General features: G+C 52.6%; 1 protein-coding gene across 3 annotated transcripts in view; it reads left to right on the top strand.

The window, feature by feature from the left end:
* The first annotated feature begins 15,623 nt into the window (after positions 1 to 15,623).
* PSD2 (pleckstrin and Sec7 domain containing 2) overlaps positions 15,624 to 24,197 on the top strand; it is a 90,296-nt gene continuing 81,722 nt past the window's right edge. The window contains exons 1-2 of one of the 3 annotated variants that reach the window (XM_067005489.1): positions 17,110 to 17,211; positions 19,863 to 20,056. The gene's annotated coding sequence lies outside the window, so the exon portion shown is untranslated. Of the gene's footprint in view, positions 15,640 to 17,076; positions 17,212 to 19,862; positions 20,057 to 24,197 lie in introns of those variants that run through there. The other 2 variants (XM_067005490.1, XM_067005488.1) reach the window with 2 other exon arrangements.

The raw sequence follows: 24,197 nt of genomic DNA, 5'->3' as shown, positions 1-24,197 counted from the left end.
TGGGACAAGTGTGCACATTAGAAGTAGTGAGCGATTGTGATTCATACCAAATACCCAGGGTAGCAGGTGTACCTTGTGAAGAATGTCTGTGGTTTTAAATAGTTGGAGCAGATTTGCAGGGGGTGTAAATCAGCATGGGGCTCCTGCAGAACTGTGCTGTTTTGCAGAAGTGAGCATCTGACTCCTAGCTGCATGCATGGGGGTGCAAAGTCCCCAAGTCACTGGCTTCCTTGTCACATGTAAAGGACAGCAAAGCAAAGGCTGGGCATATCTGCACCTACACAGTCTCCAGGAGCAGTAAACCTGCCTTGAACATCTCAGGCCGTTTAAAGAAAGGAAAAAAATAAACTACCTGAAAACTCCCTTTTGACTCCTGGCATCTCATCCATTTGTTTGTGGTCTCCCTTGTGAAAGACCATAAAAGAAATTTTTGCAAAGGGTAGGGTGGTTTTTTTGAGATACTTCTTGCTGCTCCCAATACACAGCCCAATTTAGAGGAGTGGTGCTTCATCTCCCCAGCTCCTCACAGTTAACCTGTGGAGCAAGACAGACTCTGCAGTGCTGTAACAACCCATTAGACAGCCAGTCAATCACACCAGCAATCACTATAATGGTATGTACACCAGCGGATGCTTCCACACCAGAGCTGGGCACAGCAGTACACTAGCAGGTAGCCCCAATACCTAGCAAGGGTTCCCAGGACATGAAAGAGGTAAAAAAACAAAATATTCAACCTTATCACTTCTCTGGCTGCCTCTTCTTCCCGCTGGTAGAGACACAGCATCTTGAGGTTGCCATGCCCATTTCAGTGTCCCTTCCAGCTGGTGCGTGGCTCTCTGGGCATCCACTGTCTAAAGCCCTTCACATCAGCTGACCAGAACCCTCTTCATACAAAGCCAAAATCAGATGTTGGGAGGTGCTGGAGTGAAGAGAAGGCAGGATTTTCTCTCCCTGTCCTCAGCATAAACTTTCTTAAACCCATTGATGACAGATGCTGCTGTTGAGATCCCATGCAGGGAAACCTATACTGGGCAAACTGCCCCTTCCTTTCTTACAGCACCATTCTGCTTCTCTTTCCTCTTCATTTTAGCTGTGTCCTGTCTTTAGCATGTGATGGATGCAGGGAATAACTCCAGCACTATCTCTGGGTTCCAGAGAAGATGCATTGTGTGGCCAATACCTCAAAATCTAGTTGTAAACAGCTTTAGAAAACCGCATTAGGAGATAGTTTTATAACATCGCCAGCCTGAAACCCTCTGAAGAGGTGTGGCCCACAGGCTTAAGCTCTTCCCAGCAAGTCTCAAACCAACTAAAATATAAACATATAAAAGCAAGATTCTCACATACCCACAAGCCTCCCAAATATTCAAAGTCTTGCATTAAAATAAGCCAAAACAGCAATCTCTTAATGCCTTAAGCAGAAGGCTTTACTGGAATGAAGACCTTAGCATTATCCCTCTTCATGTTCCTGGACATTGTGCAGGGGTAACTGGATAAAAGTTTCTGGACTCTGCCACTCAAAATGATCTAATTGCTTCTTCTGGCCTTAAAACTCATCTATCAAAAATACACTGACTCCATACTATGCCAGCATAGCCTGTATAATAGATTTGGCAACAAGATGTCCAAATCTACAGAAGCCACAGATGCCACTACAATGGACCTGTTGGAGAAAGCTTTAATAAAGGACAGGTACGTATATAACAAGGAATATGGTACATACACGCAGACTTCAGTAAGTGATAAATCAGTTGAGAACCCCTTAGTGTTTAGAGACAACCAAGCTATGTTCTAGTCAATCAATCTGTTGCTGAAAATATTATTAATGCCTGGCATATAGATTTATGATGAAGGCTAAATGGATTCAAAATAAATGTTTGTTAGAGGATTTTTTGTTGATTGTGCTAAAATACCATTCATTTGTAAAAAGAAAGCTAAATACAGTCATCATGGTTGTTTATCAGGGAATAGAATCTTCCTTATCTCTTTGTTGTCCACCTTAATGTGCAGAACAGCTGGATTCTCCTGCTTCTCCTTTTGCCTTGAATGCGTGCAAATTAAAAATGGGTAACAGTACATCCAGCACTGTGGTAGGATGTGTGCCATCAACACATCATACCCAACACAATTAGGGATGATGGGCCTTTGTGTTCAGAATCTAGTATCACAAATTTATCATGTAGAACACCACCTCAGTGAGATCACCCCCATGTATCCATGCAAGGATGGGTACATGAGGAGAGAAGAGGATTGGTTATATTCCAGAGCCTTTGTTAAGACCAGGGGATACAGAATTCAAAAGAAATATAAGGCACTGTCTATCATGGAACATCTACAGAAGGTCAATATGAAGAAGCTCATACGGGCACAGGCAGTTCTGACATTGCTCATAAGTTTGTGGGCTGACGCTGTTGTGCTGTTCCCTTTACAGTGGTGCAGTTCCTAACCTCTTCTCATCCCAGCTCTGCTGATCCTGTCTTCACTTTGCCACTACCAGCTCTTGCTTTCCCCAAGAAGATGTCTGAGCTACAGGTAGAGCCTGGTGTGGTCATTCTACCTCAGCAGTCAATAGAGAGGTCTCCACGGTGTGCAGAAGTCAATCTATGACTTGGGATCTTTGCCAAAAGTGCACAGGAGACTTGTGGGGTCCTACAGGACACTGGCTCCAGCCTGATCTGCACCCCTATGGACATGTCTATAAGCAGGCATAGATGAACCAAGCACAATGATTTACTGGCTCCACAGCAGGAGAAGCTCATGATGGTTTCAAATGGAGGGCATCTAAACCCTTCCTCCACCATCCAGGACAGACCAGCTCTAGGGCTATTGTTCCAGCACCAGGCTGAAGCTGAGCTGCTCCTTCAGTCCCAAGCCCCACACTGCCTGGGCCAGCCCTCTGCCCGCTCAGCTTCCTTGCTTCCCTTTACAGTTGTTTTTGTTTTCTTTCCACAGCTCGTTTTCTCGGTCATCCATGTCTTTGTGCATCATATATCATGTCTATGTGTCCAGAGGAAAGAAAGATCCCCTCCAAACCAGCAGCCCTGTAACGGATGGACCTTCCCGATTCGCAGCTAGCTGACAGCTTGTGAGAACAACAGCTTGAATTACTGAAAGAACTTTTCCCACTGAGTTAATCTGCAATGGATGTAGGTGACCTTCTAAAGGCATCTATTAATCAAAAAACCCGTGCCCATTCACTGTGCTAGGCTGAGCCCTTTGGGGGAGGGGAGGTACTAATTTCCCTCTGAGATAAATCATAATTTGACAATAATCATCTGCCCTAATCACTCCGATTCTTCCCTTTAATTATTTGTACACACAGCTCTTCCTGCCTGGGAAACACAAAGAACAACATTAAACATGGCCAGAGAGGAGCAAGCGGAGCGCAGAGGGGCTGTAAAGCCGTCCCATGGTGCCACCCCAGCACGATGACATCCCTGCACAGACCACCCCACGGCACCCCCCAGCACACCCAAGAGCTAGAGGTAAATGTCCCGTTGGTACCCCTCAGATGCAGGGTTGAAGGACTGGGCTCTGAAAAGCCAGCAGAGTATGGGAAGGAGGAAGGATCGAGGGGGGCTGTTTTGGGCAGCCTTGCATTGATGTGTTAGGCTGGCCTGGGGCTGGTGAGGTGTCCCTGCCTGGGGAGTGGTCCTGTGGCGAGGTGGCTCTAGTGGACCCAGTGTGAGGAAGGCTCCTGTTCCCAGCATCTCTTTCTGAGCTGGCCATCGAGCTGCAGGGTCACGGAGCTGGGTCTCCTTACGGCCTCCAGCAGCTGGTCCTTTCGCTCAGCCATGTCGCAGCCATCACCATCCCCAAGGCACGCAGGCTTCTCTGACGCCCTGCTCCCCACCACAGACAATGATGCTGTGTCCTTGGGCAGGGTCAAATGACCTTTGTGACAGGGGCCAAATGACCTTTTTGTCAAAATCTGCATCTGTGGTGTGTGAATGTAAATATCAGTAGTCTGAGAACGTGCTCATGACCATGGCTGAACTGAGGGCAGATAGCTGGGTCTCCTCACAGGTATGTTGGTCCCCTGGGTGCATAACGGTCCTCTGAATGAAAACTGCTCAACAAAACTCTTTTTCAACAGAAAATCAACTTGGGATGAGATGAGCAGTGTATGCTTTTGGGAAAATAGGACTCTGCCTTTTTCTGCTTGGGAATGAATTCCCTGAAGCCAAAACCAGCTAGGAAATGTAAGACGGTGCCTCACGGGAAGTGAGATTTCTCACTGCACCCATGCCATTTCCCACTGTGTACAGGCCGGCAAAGTCTGGGTGCACTATCTCTCACCACCAGCCCCTCAGGAGACACAGCTTGGAGGGCAGCCAGGCTCCCAAGTGCATCAGCATTACCACAGAAACACGTTTAAGCCACATTTCAGTCTGTGTATAGTGGGGGTTGGGAGGCAGCTCTTTATAGGGTGTACACATCTGCACCCCCGCAAAAAAAAAAACAAGCAAAATTGGAGGGAGCCCCCCACAAGCTTCCCTAGTGCTACCAGGCTGACTTCTAGTAATTCTTGTCGCCCAGGTCAGTAGGATGTCTTGCAAGCTATACCATGGACCTACAGCACCATACGCTGGCCTAGTTTAGCATCTACACAGCAGTGCAGCACGCTTTGCTCCGTCCCCGGTCCCTAAGAAGTGCAGATCAGAGCTGGCTGCCTGGTCAGCATGGGCAAGCTCCAAGTGGTTGGTGAGGCCACACAGTCGCTGCTGCGGGACAGCCGCTGCCTGGCAGGGCCAGACAGGGCACAGGAGCACAGCGGGGCCGCATCAGCACCGCTCGCGTGCAGGGCCCAGGCGAGCAGCGCCTCAGGACGGGACACACGTGTGAACACAAAGCGTGACTGGGCAGGGCAGGCCTGAGCCCAGCTTGTGCTGCGGGTCTGAGCGGCCACGGTCTCCCTGTCCTGCTCCACCTGCCATTCAGAGGGACCTGCACAGGCTGGAGAGCTGGGCCGAGAGGAATCTCATGAAGTTCAACAAAGGCAAGCGCAGGGCCCTGCATCTAGTGAGGAATAACCCCAAGCACCAGTACAGGCTGGGGGCTGACCTGCTGGAGAGCAGCTCTGGAGAGGGGTCCTGGTGGACAGCAGGCTGACCATGAGTCAGCAACGTGCCCTTGTGGCCAAGAGGGCCAGTGGCATCCTGGGGTACATTTGGAAGAGTGTTGCCAGCAGGTCGAGGGAGGTGATCCTCCCCCTCTGTGTGAGGCCACACTTGGAGTATTGTGTCCAGTTCTGGGCTCCTCCGTACAAGAGGGACATAGAACTATTGCAGTACAAGAGGGACACAGAACTATTGCAGCAAGTCCAGAGGAGGGCTACGAAGATGATGAGGGGACTGGAGCACCTGTCATATGAGGAGAGACTGCTTAGCTTGGAGAAGAGAAGGCCGAGAGGGAATCTGATCAATGCGTATAAATACCTGAAGGGAGGGTGTCAAGACAATAGGGCCATACAGGCACAAGCTGAAACACAGAAAGTTCCGGCTGAATATGAGGAAAAACTTCTTTACTATGAGAGTGACAGAGCACTGGAACAGGTTGCTCAGGGAGGTTGTGGAATGTCCTCTGGAGATGCTCAAAACCTGCCTGAACGCGATCCTGTGCAACATGTGCTAGGTGACCCTGCTTGGCAGGGAAATTGAACTAGGTGATCTCCAGAGTGATCTTTCAACCTCAGCGATTCTGTGTGTGAAAGCTCCACTCTGGTTTCAGCAGCCCCAGGGACAGAGGAGCCCCGCAGCTGGGAGGCCAGTAGAGGCCAGCTCTGGATCCTGCCCCACCAGTTGTGTTCAGACCTGTTGGGCCCTGTTACACTCAGCTTGTGATCCTCCCTCAGATGGAAGGGATAAGGTGACCCTGAGCAACTCTGAACGTAGCCACATTAACATTGAGCTAGGGAGGAGCAGGATGTTTCCTGAAAATCTAGTCCCCGGGACTCCCTTCTATGAGAGACTGGTGGTGAGAAGAGCCAACGACACAGGAAAAAATAATAATAATAATAAAATAATAAAAAAATAAAGACGATGAAGATGACAAGAGCTAACTGCATTGCTGAGGAAAATAGGCATGATGACTCACTTGCCTGGTACCTTTGTCTCCTATTTCTCATCATACAGGTCCCTGTAGGCTGTCTAGCATTGCCCAGGGAAACACCATGTTTATCTATGGGCAGTGAGGCATCACTGAGCAAGGGCTTCTTTTAAGAGGCACTCTGCACTGTTATGGTATTTTCTGAGCCATGGGGGATGGCCCAAAGGTACTTCATAGTTCCTCTGGAACTATTCTTGTAGCAGGTCCTGGGTGTTTGGAATACCGTGTGTTCTTGGCTTGTTTCTGAGTGGATTCTACCATGAGCACAAGGGATGGATGTTTCCTACTGGAAGGTCAAGCAGCTCTAAAGTACATGTCCCTGTACAGTAATAAGTTCCAAACCAGAAACTACTGGAAGAAAACCATCTTCATGCTAATCCAGACATCAGCTTAGATCCCTCCTGTCCCCAAAAGCTGTGGGAGCAGAGGTGGAATTGCAAAGGCCCACCCAGACTTTGCATGTCTGTATTATCACTTCACGACATGCTCCAGCTGTCTTTGCTTTGGGAAAAAGAAACACGTCCTCCTGTTCTGGATGAAACTCACCTCCATGTGGGATGTGCCATAAGAGAGAAAATGTTTAATGTCCAGCAAACAGAGAGCTGACCTTGCAGTATGACAACCCCTACTGTGTCCCTGTACCTGTGGATCCAGTTGCCCACAGAGCTGTGGAGTCACAGCGGAGCATTTGGGGACAGACGTTCCCAAAGCCTAAGGATGGAAGGCACCAAACAAAATGCAAGAGGTCAGCAAACATGATGCAACAATTATCACAGGTGGATATAAGGGGAGGAGAGACCAAGACAATGAAGTTTATGGAGTTCAGGAGAGGGAATTTTCTAGAGGCACTGATCAAGCACTATAAATAACTCCAAGGTAATGACATAAATGAAGGGAGTGAATTATTCACCACATCTGAAGATGGGAGGGCAAGAGGCAGTGATCTGGATCTAAGCAAGGGAAGTTTGGTCAGGGGAGAGCCTGGGCAGCAGGAACTGCCCAGCGTGGGATATGCAGAGTCTGCCTATAATCTGTCCTTGGCTGGTCCCACATTAATTCTGGTGCTGGAAGGGCTACAGCCAACTCATGGCCTTTGTGTTACTCTCCCCCTGGGAGGGTGTATGTGAAGTTTCCCCCGTGTGATAGCTCTGGCCCACACGCTGAGCCTGCTGCTTTCCCAGGGCTGCATCTGAGGAGGCAAACAATGAAGGGTGGCTGCCTAACCGCCTAACCCCACAGGTAAGAACGGATGGAGATCAATTTGGCATTTGCGAAAGCCATCAAGCTGAGCAAGTGAACAGGAGGGATTTAGAAGAAGCTATGGCTTTGGCTTGAAAGGAAGAACCAGGGTCTGGAAACACAGGTCCCAGCAATATCACAGAATCACAAAATGGCTGATGTTGGAAAGGATCCGTGGAGGTCATCTGGTCCAACCCCTGCTCAAGCAGGTCCAACCAGAGATGGTTGCCCAGGATCATGTCTAGACAGCTTTTGGCCATTTCCAAAGAGGGAGACTCTACAACCTCTCTGGGCAACCTGTGCCAGAGCTCAGTCACCTGCACAGCAAAGAAGTGTTTTCATGATGTTAGAGGGAACCTCCTGTTTTCCAGTTTGTGCCCACTGCCTCTTGTCCTGGCACTGGGCACCACTGATATGAGCCTGGCTCAATCCTTTTTGCACCGTCCCTTTAGATATTTGTAGATATTCCTCCCGAGCCTTAAAGATAGAGGTTTTTTTATTTTATGCATGCTGCTAGGGTTATTTTATTTGCTTGTTGACATGTGTGTTTCTGCTAAGGAGTAATGTCCCCTTTGAGATTATGCATATGAAGAGGCCTAGGAAAGTACCGTGCCTCTGCTGCTGATCTTGGCATGGGCTGGGGTTCAGTCCTGCTCCTGTTCCTGAGGGTACCAGTGTGACCTTACCCCGCTCCCCTCCTCCCATCAGCTTCTAGGATCAAAAGGTGGCAGAGGAACACTGGGTGTACAGACCTAGCTTTCTGCTTCTGCTCACCTTGCAAGACTCAAGCCTTCCTGCAGGCAGACAAACACTGGCAAAACTCATACACCCTGACTTACACAGACCTAATGTTTACTTGCAGGGTGGACAAATAGGAAATAAATGCCCCCGTGGATCCTGGAGGTCTGTCTAGATCAGGCTTGCCTGTCTGAGAGCAGCAGCCTTTCCCTAAGAACATGCAGGGAACTCAGATCTCTCTTCCTGATTTTTTTTTTTTTTTGAGCAAATGGGCTTGGCATTAAAACACAGCATGATCCTGATAAAGGAAGATATCAGCCTGATCCCAGGCTGAAAGCAAAATATTACAACAGGTACCATCTGGGCACTTCTGGTCCAGCAGACCAGTTGGTATGTTTGGGTATGGAGGGGACCCACTACATTTGCTAGGAAACCCACTTTGATCTCTGGAGCCCTTTCTATTTCACTACAGATGGGTTTGTCCTTATCTTCATCTCCCTTGGTGGGCTCTCTGAGTACCTTATTATGTCCAGTGGGCCTGGGAGATATCTATGTGTCCCGCAGAACTGCTTGTGGGGTCAAGGTAGCACTGGGGTAGCCATCAGCCAACACACTCCTGGCAGAGGCAGATGCTGGAAGGGAAGCAACCTGATGGGAAACCATGCTTGGCTCTCCTGCCCAGTGTGCAGAGCCATGTCACGAGTCAGGATCCTGGATGCCATGTGTACTGGTCTCAGCAACCCCACACTGGGGAGACAGTCAGGGATATGGTTCCTGCATTGCTCATGCGTCACAACCATGTGTGGGAGGTGGTGTGGGCTCGAACATCTTTTGGAGTGGAGAGCTTGCTGGCTCTGCACCCCACAGAAACCACAGGGACTCATGTTCCCTCTTACTGTGGACAGGTGCCCACATGTAGGGTGGTCAGCCTGACTGTTGGGAAAGAATAAGGAAAGTGAAATTCATGTGGGAAGAACGTTACAGCACTGGAAGCCCCAGCCCATTTCCCCCATAGAGGTCCACATCTCCCATGCAGAAAGACTGTTAAATTCACAGTTGTTGGACACTACAGTGGCACAGAGCTCTATCACAACAGCAGGAAAGCAATAATCCCTTAGGCTCTCATCAGTTCTGTCCTGCACAGGCAGAGATGCAGCATGTGTCCCAGGCACCAGAGCTGTATGCAGAAAACAAAGGCATGGGTCTGATCCAGTGTGGGGCTTGCAGACCCACACTGCTTGTGAGCCAGAGCACACAGCTTGTAAGCCAGAGCAAGAGGAAGGGCAAAGGAAACTGACTCTGAAATGCCCAAAGAGCTTCAGCTGCCTCCAGACTCTCAAGACAAAGCTATAAATCTGCACAGCCCTGCTGTGAAGCGGTGGGACACGGTGAAACCGCCACACAGCGTCACAATGTCCTTGATCTCTGTTTTCTCTTCCATTCCTTCCTTTCATCCTCCCCACCCCTGGAGATGGATTCAGTCTCCTGGTAGCTATGGTTTCTCAGCCTGCTCAAACCCTGTTCTGTCCTGTCTTGCTGTGTTTTATAGCAGGCTGGGTCAAGTTGCAGTTGCTAACAGCAGTTGCCGGTGTGGAGGGAGAGCATCCCCAGCCAGAGGACCAGCTTTCTGGCAAGATGTGCTGCACCCATCAGTGGCAGGGGCAGACGCCACTGCTCCCTTCTGGCATGTTATAAGAGACACCAGCACTATTGACCTGTGCAGGGAATGCAAACTGATGGGCTTTTGCCCCTGGGCTCATGATCGGTCATGCAGCCAGCAGAGCTCTGGCACATCTTTTCACGTGGTGGGGAGGGGGTCTGAGGCACTGCATAGCCCACGGCTGCAGTGGACACAAAGCTCTGCCCCGAGGCTGCCTGTGGGTCATAGGATCTGGAGCGGCAGCTCCTGACCCTCCTCTGTTTGCTGGGCTTGAATTCTCCTTGTAAGCTGGGATGAAAAGAGGAATTCTCTTGCTGGCCCAGGAAGAGGGAGCCACATTGACGCCACATGCTGAAGCAGCCTTGACACCTAGACGTCCCCGGGGACATGACCTAGCCCAGCTGCTTGAATGGTTGAAAGTGCCTCTCTTCTGAAGCCGTGGACTGCCCCCCCCCCACCCCAACAGCAAGCAAGGAGCCAGTCTCAAAGGTCACCCAAACCACATCCAAGTAAGGCCATTTGCCTGTCCCCATTTGACTGTGTCCTGGACATCATCTGGCAAAGAGGGAAGAAAACATAGAGGGCATAAAGCCATCTTCTTGCTCTCTCCTGATTTAGATCTATGGAACATAGGCAAAATCAGCATGTGACCCACAAAAAGAAATGGTTTGTGCCACATTTGTCTCCTTTGTGTCCCTGGGCTTACTGGACAGGGGAGCATAGGGAAGAGAAATGTGTTCAGACTGTAACAAATGCCACAGCCTACAAAATGAATCAATTCACCCCCAAACAATTTGCAATGCAAAGGGAGCAGCTCTCCTCATGGTTTACTCCTCCCCGTGCACAGACATACGCACTCTCTTTCCCACATGCCTGCCTTGGGAGGAAAGCAGGTGAGTGCAGGCAGAAGCCTATCCTGCTGCCCCAAACAGTCCCAGCAGCTTTTTGCCTCCTTGCTGATTTAAATTGCTGGCATGGACACAACCTCGCCAGCAGTGGTGAAGGTTGGATACCAGGAAGGGGGTGACCCCAGCACATTGGCAGTACTGCCCAGATATAGCTCCAGTCTCTGTGTCTCCAAAGGTTTCTCTCTCCAGCGTGTTTGGCTAATTAGTAAATGGAGCCTAAACCTTTTGGTCTCCATCGATCTTATCTTTAAACCCTGCAGACAACAATTCCTCAATCGATACCTCATTTAATTGCTGCCACCAGGCTGACAGCTGGGGTTCTGGCTGTGCATGCCTGGCTGTCACATAGCGGGTTGCCAGTGCCACCTTCTAATCCCAGACTGATTTATCCTCATGCAGTTCCTCTCCCCCTGCAGACCCTATTCCCACCCTTTTTCCCCCCAGTGCAGACCTGGTCTTGGTCACATCAGCTTTCAAGAAGCATTACATTCAAGCCTCACTGTGTAAAGCACAATGTAGAGATGTCCCACTGCAGTCTGTGACTGCCAGTTCTTACTTGCATGTTCCTCTGAAGATCGCTTGCTCCATTGTCCCACTTGCTTCCTGCTGAACACATCTTGGAAGAATTCATAGCCCAGTTGCAGTGAGCATGGCTGGTCTGCCAGAAGTTTTTAAGTTACGTTCTGCAATGTCAAAAGAGTCAGTGCCCAGGGCAGAGTGATTAAGAGGCTGTAGCAGAAAGAAACTTTCAGATCTGCCATAGGAAGGGTCATGTATCTGCTGAGTAACTCCAGTAACACTTTGAGGATCGCTTGTCCTTGCAGCTTATAGCTGCTCCACTCCATGGTGCATCAGAGTCAATCTTCTCAATGCAAGAGGAGCTGCAGAGACATTAAATAAATCAAGGTAAAACCCGGCCCTCAACTGACATTAGCCAATATCCTCACTTTCCACTAAGTAACAAGGACAAGGACCTTGCTGTGCTAGGTGCTGTACAGAGGAGGTGTGTCTGGTGGAACACATCGCTTCTCATGGTCCAAAAGAGACATGGAAATCTTCTCAGAGGTGATGATCCTGATATCATTCAAAGTTTTCACAAATCATTAGGGAACTGGTGCACTAGGAAAGTCAGGGGAATATGCTAGCAGCTTAATGACGATGAATTCAGCCGTGGTGTCAATGGATGCACTTTCTTTGGTTCTGCTGGACTAACTCAGAAGGCCCTTGAGCTGCTGCAAGGGGCTGGTGTCTCCCCCAGCTGACAGAAGGTGGGATACACACATCCCCACACATCTACTCATTCACTTTGCTCTTCTCCTGTAACAGCTACACCAAGGCAGAATGTGACCCTGGGTAAAACAACAGGTCCTGCTCTTGGTGCAAACTGTTGAGGACAGAGGACAAAGCAAAAGTCGGGTTGAACTTAAAGGCTTATGAATCACAGTTATCTGGGACAGAAATTCTTTCCAGAGTCTTTCAGTGTGGACAACATCTGACCTGAGGGTCTTACCACTGAGTTCAAACAGTTTCTGTGTAGGCAAAAATGTGCCTTGTCAGGGTGCAATGTTAGGAGAGAGTCTGCCCTGTTTGCAGCCTTGAAGTGCCCAGTTTCCCAGTGAGCCAGGGAGGGAGCTGAATGCTTTATAGCTCCATCAGTGAAGTCACTGAAGGCTTCTTAACTCAGTGGGAGTGGGGGGCTGAGTATTGTCAGCAACCAGAAATTGTTTCCACCGGCCTCTACTGCCCATAGTCTGTTGCATTAAGGGCCATTACCTGCTGCAGCTTGCTTGTGCCAGGTCCATTGTGAGGCTTATGAGACAAGCTGAGTGTTGCAGGAGCAAAAGAGAGCTGGGACCTAGTGGGAGAGGTAACTGGTGGCAGAGGAGACCCCTGGGAGCAGGACAGGGGTTGGTACCTGTGAGAGCCATGACATGGGAGCACCAAACCTGTAGTCATCCTTTGCCTCGGTGTGAGAGGGTGCCTGACACATGCTCCTGGAAGATCAGCAGTTGGCCCCGAGCATGTCCCAGATGGTTTGATGCCAGGGTGTTTGCACACAGCTCTGCCATTTAATAGGGAGAGAACGCATAGCTGATCCCAGCTGAAGCCATACACTAAAATGCTGACAGACTGTTTGTCAAGACACAAACATTGGCAAATGGCCCTGTTTGCCATATACTTAGAGTCAAGACAGAGAGGGAGGGAACCCAAGAACACTGCTGTCTCTGGCAGCAACTGAGAGTCATCAAAGAGCGGTTCACTGTATTTCTAGGAAGAAGGAAGTAACCTTCTCAGATTTGAAATACCTTTTTCCAAATGGCTGGTATTGAGATGGCTGGCTTCTTAAAATGAGGCTGAGGGTGGTGGGGCATCTGGGTACATTATTCACACAGCACAGATTGGGGGGTGAAGCATTCCACCTGTCCAGCCAGAATGGTATCTCTTTGGTCCCTCCAGCTTGGAAGAAGCTTAGAATCAGAATCACAGAATCATTTAGGCTGGAAAAGACATCTAAGGTCAAGTCCAACCATTAACGTAGCACTAAGTCTACCACTAAACCATGTCCCTAAGAACCACATCTACACATCTCTTTTGAATACCTCCAGGGATGGTGACACAACTGCTTCCCTGGGCAGCCTATTCCAACACCTCACAACCCTTTCAGTAAAGAAATTTTTCCTAATATCCAACCTAAACCTCCCCTGGTGCAATGTGAGACCATTTCCTCTTGTCCCATCACCTGTTGTTTGAGAGAAGAGACTGACCCCCACCCCACTACAACCTCCTTTGAAGTAGCTGTAGAGAGTGATAAGGTCTCCCTTGAGCCTCCTTTTCTCCAGAATAAATAATCCCACTTCCCTCAGCCATCCTCAGAAAACTTGAAGGTTTCTAGACCCTTCACCGTCCTCGTTGCCCTTCTCTGGACACACTCCAGCACTTCGATATCCTCCTTGTAGTGAGGGGCCCAAAACTGAACACAGTACTCGAGGTGCGGCCTCACCAGAGCCAAGTACAGAGAGAAAATCACTTCCCTAAGTCCTGCTGACCACACTGTTTCTGATACAAGTCAGGATGCTGTTGGCCTTCTTGGCCTTCTTGGTTCACCTGTGACACACTTGGTTCACCTATGACACACTTGTGCCATAAATTTATGGTGGAGCTGGAAAGGGAAGAATTTCTCCTAAACAGCAGCCATTGCTTCTGGTCTATAGTGCATCCCACAGGGTACCTGGGTTTGCAGCTTGGAAAAGCCAGCTCCCAGGCAGTCCGGGCGGCAAGGCTACCGAAAGGTTCCTGAAGGCAGAGTGAGAGCTGCTGTTCATAGCAATCAAAGTAAGAAAAACATAAGCATTGCCCCTATGCTGATCTAGAAACCTTCAGTTTGCAAGCAGGTGCCTTTTGTCTCTCATATGATCCCACGAATTTTGGAGAAACTTTTGAACCTAATTGTTAACCTATCTGGGCCTCAATTCAACACGATTGACTTCTACAAACAAGCAGCCCTGTGTTTCCAGCAGCTCTGCCCTGCCAGGTGCTGAACACTTCTTAGGGCAATGGGGTGGGTATGAGGGGTACCCAGAGAAAGGAAAACAAAGCTCACGTGGGTGGGGGACACATAAGAAGAAGGGGCATGAGGAGGGAAGGGTCACCGTGGAGCAGACGGTAAGGCAATTTTCATTTACATGGACATCACTCCGGAGCAGCCTGATGTTAAAGGAGTTTGTAGTTTTAAATTACCTGTCATTACCCCATCAAAGTTATCAAAACAGGTGATGGATGGATGGATGGTTGAAAATCGGGCCAGCTTGACTTGGCCTTCAAGGTTCAATGAACGTGGGGGCGGGGGGGGGAGCCTTCTTTTGGGGTTTGATCCTCTGCTTCGAGTTTGGGCGGCAAAGACGTCGTGGAGCGTCCCTTTCACCAAGAGCTGAGTAGGGAGGAAGAGGAGAACGGCTGGGCTGGGCTGGGCTGGGCTGGGCTGGGCTGGGCTGGGCTGGGCTCGGCTCGGCTCGGCTCGGCTCGGCTCGGCTCGGCTCGGCTCGGCTCCCCTCGCTCGGCTCGGCTCGGCTCGCTCGGCTCGGCTCGGCTCGGCTCGGCTCGGCTCGGCTCGGCTCGGCTCGGCTCGGCTCGGCTCGGCTCGGCTCGGCTCGGCGCCCCCCGCGGCCGCCGCTGCAGTACCGCCCCGCTCCGCACCGTGTCAGCCGCCGACGGCAGCGGCTCGGCGGCGGCACCCACCGGCACCCGGGCGGCAGCGGCAGCGGCACCGAGGTGTGCGGAGGGCACCCTGTGAAATGTCCGTGCACGTGTCACACAGGGTCTCCCACTTGCCACAGTCTGGTCTCCGGAACGTGTCTCCAGGAAACTTGTGCTGGGGAACGTCCTGGCAGCTGGGTCCTGCATCCCCGCCAGCCGTCCTCCCCACCATCCTCTGCACTGGGCTTCAGGACCCCCTGGACATCCTTGTCCACATCATAAAGGGGAGGCAGAAGAGGACAAGCGACTTTTTCCCAACTCAATACAAACTCCCCAGGCAGCAACTCCAGCAGCAGCTTGGCCACAGCAGCGCTCAGGTCCCCGCGCACTTACCCTGCCCTCAGTGTCCTGCTGCCCACTCTGTCTCATCCACACCTTGCAGGTGGCCCTGATGAGCAGAGCGTAATGTCTCTGACCTGAAACCCCCCAGAAACTTCTCTCTAGATTAAACTCATCTTGCTGATGCTGAGCTCTTCCTCCTGGTCTCAGCCCCTTTCTCCCCACTTTAGAGCTTTCCTATGCTCGCAGGACACCGGGGGTGTCCGACGGTGCCTTGCTGCAGCCTGTTGTGCGACCCCCCCCCACCTCAGCCTTCCCTCACCCCGAGGTTCCCCAGCAGACCCATCCCCTCCTACTGCCTGCCACCGCCGCCTCCCATGGGGACCCCATCTCTTAGCAACGCCCCAGCCCAGCAGAAGGATGCTGCGCACACGGCGGCTGCTCCATCCACCCGTGCGTGGGGCTGTGCAGGGCGGAGGGCAGGGGCTGCCTGGGGGGTTAGGGGCTGCCTGGGGGGGGGATGCCTAGGGGATGCTGCTGCCTGGGGGGTTAGGGGCTGCCTAGGGGCTGCCTGGGGGGGTTAGGGGCTGCCTGGGGGGGTTAGGGGATTCCTGGGGAGTTAGGGACTGCCTGGGGGGGTTAGGGGCTGCCTGGGGGGGTTAGGGGCTGCCTGGGGGTTAGGGGCTGCCTAGGGGCTGCCTGGGGGGGGGCTGCCTAGGGGCTGCCTGGGGGTTAGGGGCTGCCTGGGGGGGTTAGGGGCTGCCTGGGGGTTAGGGGCTGCCTGGGGGGGTTAGGGGCTGCCTGGGGGGTTAGGGGCTGCCTAGGGGCTGCCTGGGGGGGTTAGGGGCTTCCTGGGGGGTTAGGGGATGCTTAGGGGCTGCCTGGGGGGGGGCTGCCTGGTGGGGTTAGGGGCTGCCTGGGGGGTTAGGGGCTGCCTGGGGGGGGGCTTAGGGGCTGCCTGGTGGGGTTAGGGGCTGCCTGGGGGGGTTAGGGGCTGCCTGGGGGTTAGGGGCTGCCTAGGGGGGTTAGGGGCTGCCTCTGCCTGGGGGTTAGGGGCTGCCTGGGGGGTTAGGGGCTGCCTGGGGGTTAGGGGCTGCCTGGGGGGGTTAGGGGCTTAGGGGCTGCCTGGGGGGTTAGGGGCTGCCTGGGGGGGTTAGGGGCTGCCTGGGGGGGTTAGGGGCTGCCTGGGGGTTAGGGGCTGCCTGGGGGTTAGGGGCTGCCTGGTGGGGTTAGGGGCTGCCTGGTGGGGTTAGGGGCTGCCTGGGGGTGGGGCCTTAGGGGCTGCCTGGTGGGGTTAGGGGCTGCCTGGGGGGGGGCTTAGGGGCTGCCTGGTGGGGTTAGGGGCTGCCTGGGGGGTTAGGGGCTGCCTGGGGGTTAGGGGCTGCCTGGGGGGTTAGGGGCTGCCTGGGGGGGTTAGGGGCTTAGGGGCTGCCTTGGGGGGGTTAGGGGCTGCTGCTGGGGGGGTTAGGGGCTGCCTGGGGGGGTTAGGGGCTGCCTGGGGGTTAGGGGTTAGGGGCTGCCTTGGGGGGGTTAGGGGCTGCCTGGGGGTTAGGGTTAGGGGCTGCCTGGGGGGGGGCTTAGGGGCTGCCTGGGGGGGGGGCTTAGGGGCTGCTGCTGGGGGGGGCTGCCTAGGGGCTGCCTGGGGGGTTAGGGGCTGCCTGGGGGGGTTAGGGGCTGCCTGGGGGGCTTAGGGGCTGCCTGGGGGTTAGGGTGCCTAGGGGCTGCCTGGGGGGGTTAGGGGCTGCCTAGGGGCTGCCTGGGGGTTAGGGGCTGCCTGGGGGGTTAGGGACTGCCCCCCCCCCCGTGCGCTGCCTCCTCGTTCCCCGTCCCCGGTGCAGCGGGCGCGGCGCGGCCGCCAGGGGGCGGCAAAGGGCTCAGCGGCGGCAAAGGGGCGGCAGCGAGTGGGGCCGCTCCGCCGCGGGCAGGGCGCCGGGGCCGGGGCCGGGGCCGGGGCCGGGTGTCGCGGAGCGGCTCCCCATGGCCGCGCGCCGCCGGGACCCGGCGAGGCGGGGACGCGGCGGAGGGGTGAGTGCGCGCCCGGGGTGGGGGCGGCGGAGGGGGGTCGGCCCGGAGCCGGGGGGGAGCGGGGCCCAGCGGGGCTCAGGGGGGGGAGCCCCCCGGCAGCGCCCGCAGCCGCCCCCTTGCCTCGCCCGTACGTGCCCCGCGGCCCCCGGGGCTGGCGCGGCCGCCCACGGGAGGCCACCGTGCCTGGGGGTGGCTCGGGGTGAAGTGACCCGTGGTGAGCTCCCCCTGGCCTGGAGAGCCGCCCGGGAACGAGCACCGGGGGGGATTAAGCCTGTGCTCAATCGCTGCGTTGCTATCTCAGAGGGCTGCAGGGCTGCTCAGGAAGGACTTGGTGTACTGGTTTTGGAGGGTTTGAGGCTTGGCAGAGGGCTTTTCGGAAAGGCTTTTTCTGCACTCGGTTTCCCAGCCAGCTGCTTCCTCGTGCAGTGCCTCTCCAACTTTGTTCTGTGTAGCAGAGGAGGCTCAACAGAAATGTCTTTTCAACTATGATCCAGTGATGTGTAACACATGACCCGAAGAAGCCAGGTTTCCTATAATTTAGCCAAGCCCACCTTTCTGTAAAAGGGGCACAGACATCCAGGTAATGTTGGGACAGTGCCCCAGCTCATCAGGTCTTTGGTGTGGCTCTGTCATTCTCTGCATCCCTGAATAAGACAGGAGAAGCAGGCTTATTCTGCCTTCAGTACTTTCCCACAGAGCAGTGCCCTGCAAGTCAGCTCTGAACAGGATGCAGTCTGGCTAATAAGCACGAGACATGATTGTGAGGGAGCTTGCACTAGGGCTGTACTGCTGCTGCCCTGCTGCGCACGCAGCCGTGAGAGCCAGAGCTCAGTTGTGCCTCCCTGCAGGGCTCTAAGCAGGATTCCTTTGCTTGGAAATGGGTAAGAGGCATTGAGCTTGCTTTAATACCCCAATGTTGATGGAAGGCTGAGAAGCAGAATTAGAAGGGTGTGAGCTGGATGACCCTATTCAAATTAATTTGCAGGTCACCTTGTTCCGAGTTCACACTGTGAAGGTTTTGGGTACCTTACCAGGTACCTTTGCGTACAAAGTTGGCAAAGTTGCTAGCATGGGATGTTGTCCCACTGGGACTAGAAGCTCTTGGTTTAAGGAGCTGTCTTCTCATGCTCTTAAATATTTTCAGCCTCCAGTTTGTTGTCAGTCCCTTCGTGTGGTGCCCATAGGAGGAAAGCAGACCTTGCTTCAGGATTAGGCACTATTTGTTGCTTAGAATTTAGCGCGTCTCCTTTTACCTTTTTGTTGACATACAGTGGAAGGGATGGAGGGCAGGTTCATTGAGATCAGAATATCCTATAAGTTAGTTTGCTTTTCCAAAATATCTTTCGTATTAAAATGAAGTAAAATGTTTTGACATTGTAGAACAAAGTTCTTTCTTGTGGATTTCAGATGATTCTTAGCTAGAAATGCCTTTGCATGGGATGAAAAATGTTATGGAACAAGTAAAATAATGCCTCAAAGTGAGTACTTTTGGTTCTCACTGCCTGGCAAATATTGGCATTGATATGGCAGGAGAAGGGGAGAAATAGTTTCTGAGTCAAGCTTGAGGGAGGAGGCTGTTCTTTGGGGTGGCAGAAGTGATGCGGAGGGGGTGACCTTCAGCAGCCTGCTTGTGTCCATCTGTGGTAATCTTCTGCATCACTGGGCCATTGCCTTAGCTTAGCTCGGAGCCAGCTGTAGCCTACAGCCTGGTGTTGGCAAACTACCTTTCAATGGCTTGAGGTGAAAGGTGTCTTCCTGTCACCGTTGTTGGCCCCTTGACTAGGGCTCAGGCAGCCCTGGGCTGGAGATGGTGGTCTCTTCTGCCCTGGTGCTTCCTGTCATCCTTGGACTTTCACCACCCATCCCCAAAGCAGCATCCTCCTGGGCTGCTGGGAAGAGCAGGGCCTGTCCCTGGGGAGGGGAAGTGAGGATGCTCATGAAACAGTCTCCATGGCTCAAGATGGACTCAGCCGTCAGGTCAGGCCAGAAACACTCATCTCAGTTCAGAGTCTGCTGAGGGAAGAAGTCACCCCAGCGTAGGCCGCAGAGACGAGACTGGTGAGGGTCTCTGTGGATGTGGACTGCCCAGTAAACAGTGCCAGCTACTGCATTTGTTGTTCTTGTGGGTCTTGGACTGAATTTTGAATAGCCCGGGGCTCTGTCTGGGTACTGCTGTGTTGTAACACGAGGTCCCAGGGGGCCCAGCTGGTCATGCATCCCTGGCTGGACTGCAGGGGAGGCTGCTGTGGCCCACCCCCGGACGGCTGCCCCAGGCTGCTCTCTGAGGGCCTGAGCTTAACAAAACAAACCGCACCTGGCAGCGAGAGCCCATTCTGAAGGGGCTCAAAGCTTTCTCTAAAGGAAAGTCCCCCACAGACCTAGGACCTGGATGGTTTCCTGCTGCGTCCTTTGAGAGCAGCAACAGAGAGCAGGATTTTGAACTCCGTCCTGAGACCTGGTGCTCTGGGTTTCCGTTCCAGCGCAGGGTCCTAAGCCAAGAAAACTGCCTGTCCTGCCAAGGCCTAATACAAAGCCCAGCCCTGGAGCAGTCAGTCAGCAGGGTGGCATTAACTCCTCTTTGCGAACAGTAGTGACGCCCCTTTGGTGAGCATGCTATCTGTGTTGTTTACTTTCTTGTTTCTTCTTTAAAGAACCATCACACCTGACGTAGCTGCAGCCTTCTGGCTGGCTGTTGGGTTGCAGAGCTCTTGAAGATGCTAACTGAAGATCAGTGACGATCCTTAATCACTTCTTTACCATGTCCCCTCCGAGCAGTGCCCTGCTAGTGGGCTGAAAACCTGGCTGGGGGAAGGGCACTGAGACGCGTGGAGTCGAGCAGAGGTAGGTGGGCTTGAGCCAGTGGAGAGAACAGCCTCTTAGCAGAGAGTCTCAAAGAATTAAGACTGATCTAGCACTTCAGCTGTCAGACACATCGGGAATCTCCTTATGTTTTCTCTCTGGAAATGATGTGGGGATCACGGAAGAAATTTGTGCAAAACCCTGGCTTGAGCAGATCAGGTAGAAGGGATCAGCCTTTACCACGTGCCAGGGACACCATAACTGTTTGGAGGAAGTCCCAGACCCGAGGGGCAGCAGGTCAGGGTGGCTTCAGGTACTGTCTTGTTTAACGGGCTGGTCTTTGTGATGGAGTCTTCCTCACGGCTTTTGTGTCTGACCTGGCACCAAAGCTGGCAACCAGGGGCAAAAGCCTCCGTTTCAGACTTCAGTACTTTTCTTTCAGGAAGCAAGATGCCTTCGTGGGAAGATGTGCAAAGGAGGCTGTTACGTTTGGGTGTGTGTATCCCACAAGCTCTTGTGGGCAGGATGCTGCTTCTGGTAGGCAGGTGGACTGACCGTCAGCAGCAAGCGTGACGGTTATCCCATAGAGAGGGAGAGCTGCTCTGCTTTGGCTGGGGGCTGCTCATCCCAGCTGCATCCCTGAACATACTACATGTCTACTCTTCAGCTGTCTCCTGCCTGGTTATATGTGTGTGTGGACAAGCTGTCTCCTCTTCATTTGCTTCTCTTGCTGTGGTGACCAGATGTCCTACTCTTTAGTGGTGTTGTCCTACTTTCAAGTAGGTTAATCTATTTTTGCCTAGCCCGGAGTGTTGGGCTGTCCTTTGTTGTGACTTTACTTTTCCATGCGTCCTGTGCCTGGCTTAGGTAGAAGATCTGCAGGTCACAGTCCCAAACAGGGCATGTGGTTTTCCTTTGGTCTGTGTCCCGGGGGAAGCACCTGTGACCTTGCGCGGCAATCAGCCTTGTTTGCTACTGTGGGAGGTGCCAGCACCGTGGGTGCAGGCTTGGGGCTGGTGCCAGGTTTCAAGCCTGCCTTCTGAAATACGGCTCACCTTCTGAGGGCCTGGGTGTCCTGGCACTGGCTAGCGGTCGTGTGGCGCTGGTTTTTCTTGTTTGCATGTCTTATCTTCAAGTGCCTGCACTCCCAGGGTCTGGGAGAGCCATCAGAGCAGAGAAGGATAGGAGGACCTGTTACGGCCATGGGTGATCTGGGGACACAGCTGGAGCTTTGTCCTGTACCTGAAAACTAAAGGCAGGCTAAAGTCTAGACACTGCAGAGAATGAACTTTCAGCTCACAAGCCTTCTTCTGAAAATATTTTGTCCTTGGCTTGCCAGCCCCTAGAGTTACTGATCTCACTGTTACTGTCTGGCTCTTCCTAAGTACTTGTTTCTTTACCCTTTGACTTGAGCTTAAAACCAGTAGCTTCTTGTTCGAGCTAGCAATGACACAATGAGACACGCATGCCTGAAGGGGCTCTGAGCTACCCAAGGAGGGCTTCACCATCCTGGCATGGCTGAAAGGCTGCAGTCATGGAGAAAGGCAAGGGAGCTGGGTTCCCCAGCAAGGCGGTTGTACCACAGCAGGGCTGGGAGGGCGAGGCGAGTATTTAGTGTGGAAGCTGAAGGCTGATGAGCTTTGGGTCAGGGATGCAGTTTATTTATGGCCTGCCAAGCAATCTCAGGCAGTCAGTGAGGGTTAAGGCATCTCCTGTCCTGGATTGACAGTAGAGATCCAATTAGCCATGAAAGCCTCTAATTATTTGTCCTGAATTGCTCCGGTGGTAACCAAGGCTCTGCTATCTTCTCTTTTTGTCTGTGTCCCAGCTGGAAATGCCCCAGTGTCCCTGCATCTAGAGCAGCAAGTGTGATGTTTGAGCAGAGTCAGCACAACCTAATCAGAGCAGACAGGCCCCGTGAGTTAATGAGGGGATGGGCCTGCTTGGTTAACTCTGGGGTTTAACTTCAGTTCTCTAAGTCCTGTCCTGACAGACAAAGGACTGAGGTTATGTGTGGTGCAGATAAGACCCACGTGAGGAATTGCTGTAGTGGGAGAGCTGGGTAGAAGGGCTGCAGACCACGAGGCAGGAAGGGGATGAAAGGACTTGAAAGCAGCATCTGTGCAAGGCAGGCATGTTCCTCGCCGAGTGCAATGTCTGTGCCCAGACCAGGTCAATTGTTTCCATGTTTCCTTTCTCCTTTTGAGACTACCGCCAAGGAGGAGCCTCAGGGTTTGAAGGTAACAAACGCTCCCCTCACTCTCCTGTCCTCTGCTATCCTTTCTTCTGCTGTTTCTCCAGAAATTCACCATATCAGTGTGAACAGCAAGATCTTCTCAAACTGCAGTGCTTCAGCCCCCTAATCCTTCTTGCTGCTTGTCTTTGCCCTGTTCATCAGTGTTGTAGCACAGGGCGAGCAGTTGGCTCTGCTGCTTAGACTGCAGCGTATCAAGCCAGCTGAGATGACTGTCTCAGAGAAGTGACCCCAGCTATCTGGAAGAGAAGCTGGCTCTCTACAGCATTGTTTCAGGCTGGCAGCTGAAAGAGAAGTCCTGGGCACTGTGTGAGGTTACAGCTTAGATAAGCACGATACCAGCAAGGCCTGAGGACCTCTGGTTTTCCAGAGGCACTGTATTTGTAGATATATGTATATATCAGTATTCCCAGATATGCATGTTAAGTTACAGCTGTGGATTCTCAACTGCAAAACTATTTTAAGGTGAAAATAGCTTTGCAGGGCAGTTATCACATCCTCCTGCTCATTCTGGGGGCTCACTGTGCAAAACAGGAGTCTCAGTTGTCTGCAAGATAAAAATGTGTCATTTGTGCTCTTAGTAACCTTAGCTCTGACCTAAAATGACAGCAAATATCTCTCAAACGATGCAGGGGGTCTAGCCTTGGTTTTGAAGCAAAATTTTATACAAATAATATTCAGTTCCTGTATGAGAAGTCAGATGAGTTCTTCTGCTGTTTTTTTCCAGGTCACAGGGTCCCACAAAATGGGTTTTATGTTGTTGTCTTGGAATACTGCCTGAAGGCACCCTGCACCTTTTCGCACACTGTTTTCTGTGTGTAGGGTTCCTCTTTGTGTAAGTGTATGAGGCTGTGTGCTTCTCACATCCAGTCCTGCAGCCAGACCCACAAGGCTAGACTGTGCCCTGAGAGGGCAGGACACAGGGACAATCGGCAAGGGTGCCCACCTTGGGGAGAGCTGGAAGCTGTCTGCAGGCACCCCTGGTAGCCAGGCTGATGAAATGCTGTGACCTGAGGCTAATTCTTATCTCTGACCTCCAACCAAGGGACGTTCAAACAGAGCCTGTCTCTGTCAGGGAAAGTGGCAGTCCAGCAAGGCTGGGAAGCAGCTGACACATCTTTCAAACCTCTTGGTGTCCTTCCACTGTGGGCCAGAAGTGTGTGTGCCAAGACCAGAGAGCTTCCTCCATGCAAATGGGGACAAAAGGGGTGGGCTGTTATGTACAAAACCTGTTTCTTTTCTGCCCACTTAGAAAGTGGAGCTATTGAATTTTAAACAGCAAAGACAAAACTCTGCTGAAGAAGCCTCTTCTGTGCTTGCTTGCTGAAATCACTGATCACAGTGGTGGTGGGTTCCAGTAAGATGCCAGAGTTAGCCTTATTAATGACTCTGTTGTTGTTCTGCTCTAGTTTGTTGGTCTTCACTCTGGGAGACTGTTTGTCAAAGTGGCAACTATTTTCCCCAGAGAAGCTTCCCTGCGAGCTCTCCCCATGATCAGCCTGTTCCTCGCTGCATGGCTGGAGTTCATAAAGGTAGCTCTTGTTCCAGCCTTAGAGCAGTGCTGGCTTAATGGACTGACCCAAAGTGCTTTGGGGACTGCCTCTGTGGCCACAAAAGCCTGAACTTGCAGGGTGGAGGGGGCACAGGCAGGAGGAGACAGAGGCTCTTTGTTTCACTGGAAGCCTGTCCTCTTTGGCTTTTAAGGGTGCCCAGCATAGCAGCTTGATCCCCATAGAGGGTCACCCACATCTCCCTTCACACCAGTTCCATCAAGGTCTCTGCTCTCTCCATCAGTTCTGGTTTGGCTGGGCTGGGAAACGCAGCAGCAGCCTGGCTCACGTTTTCTGCCCAGTACCTTGAGCATCCAGCAAAACAGCTCTGCGGTTGCTTTTGCCTGCGTAACTCCTGTTTCTCTTCCCAAGCTCAGAGCATC

Source organism: Anser cygnoides, chromosome 14 (assembly GCF_040182565.1).
Source record: "Anser cygnoides isolate HZ-2024a breed goose chromosome 14, Taihu_goose_T2T_genome, whole genome shotgun sequence".
NCBI lineage: Eukaryota > Metazoa > Chordata > Aves > Anseriformes > Anatidae > Anser > Anser cygnoides.
Note: the sequence above shows the minus strand (reverse complement) of the source record. Positions and strands in the feature narration are given on the sequence as shown.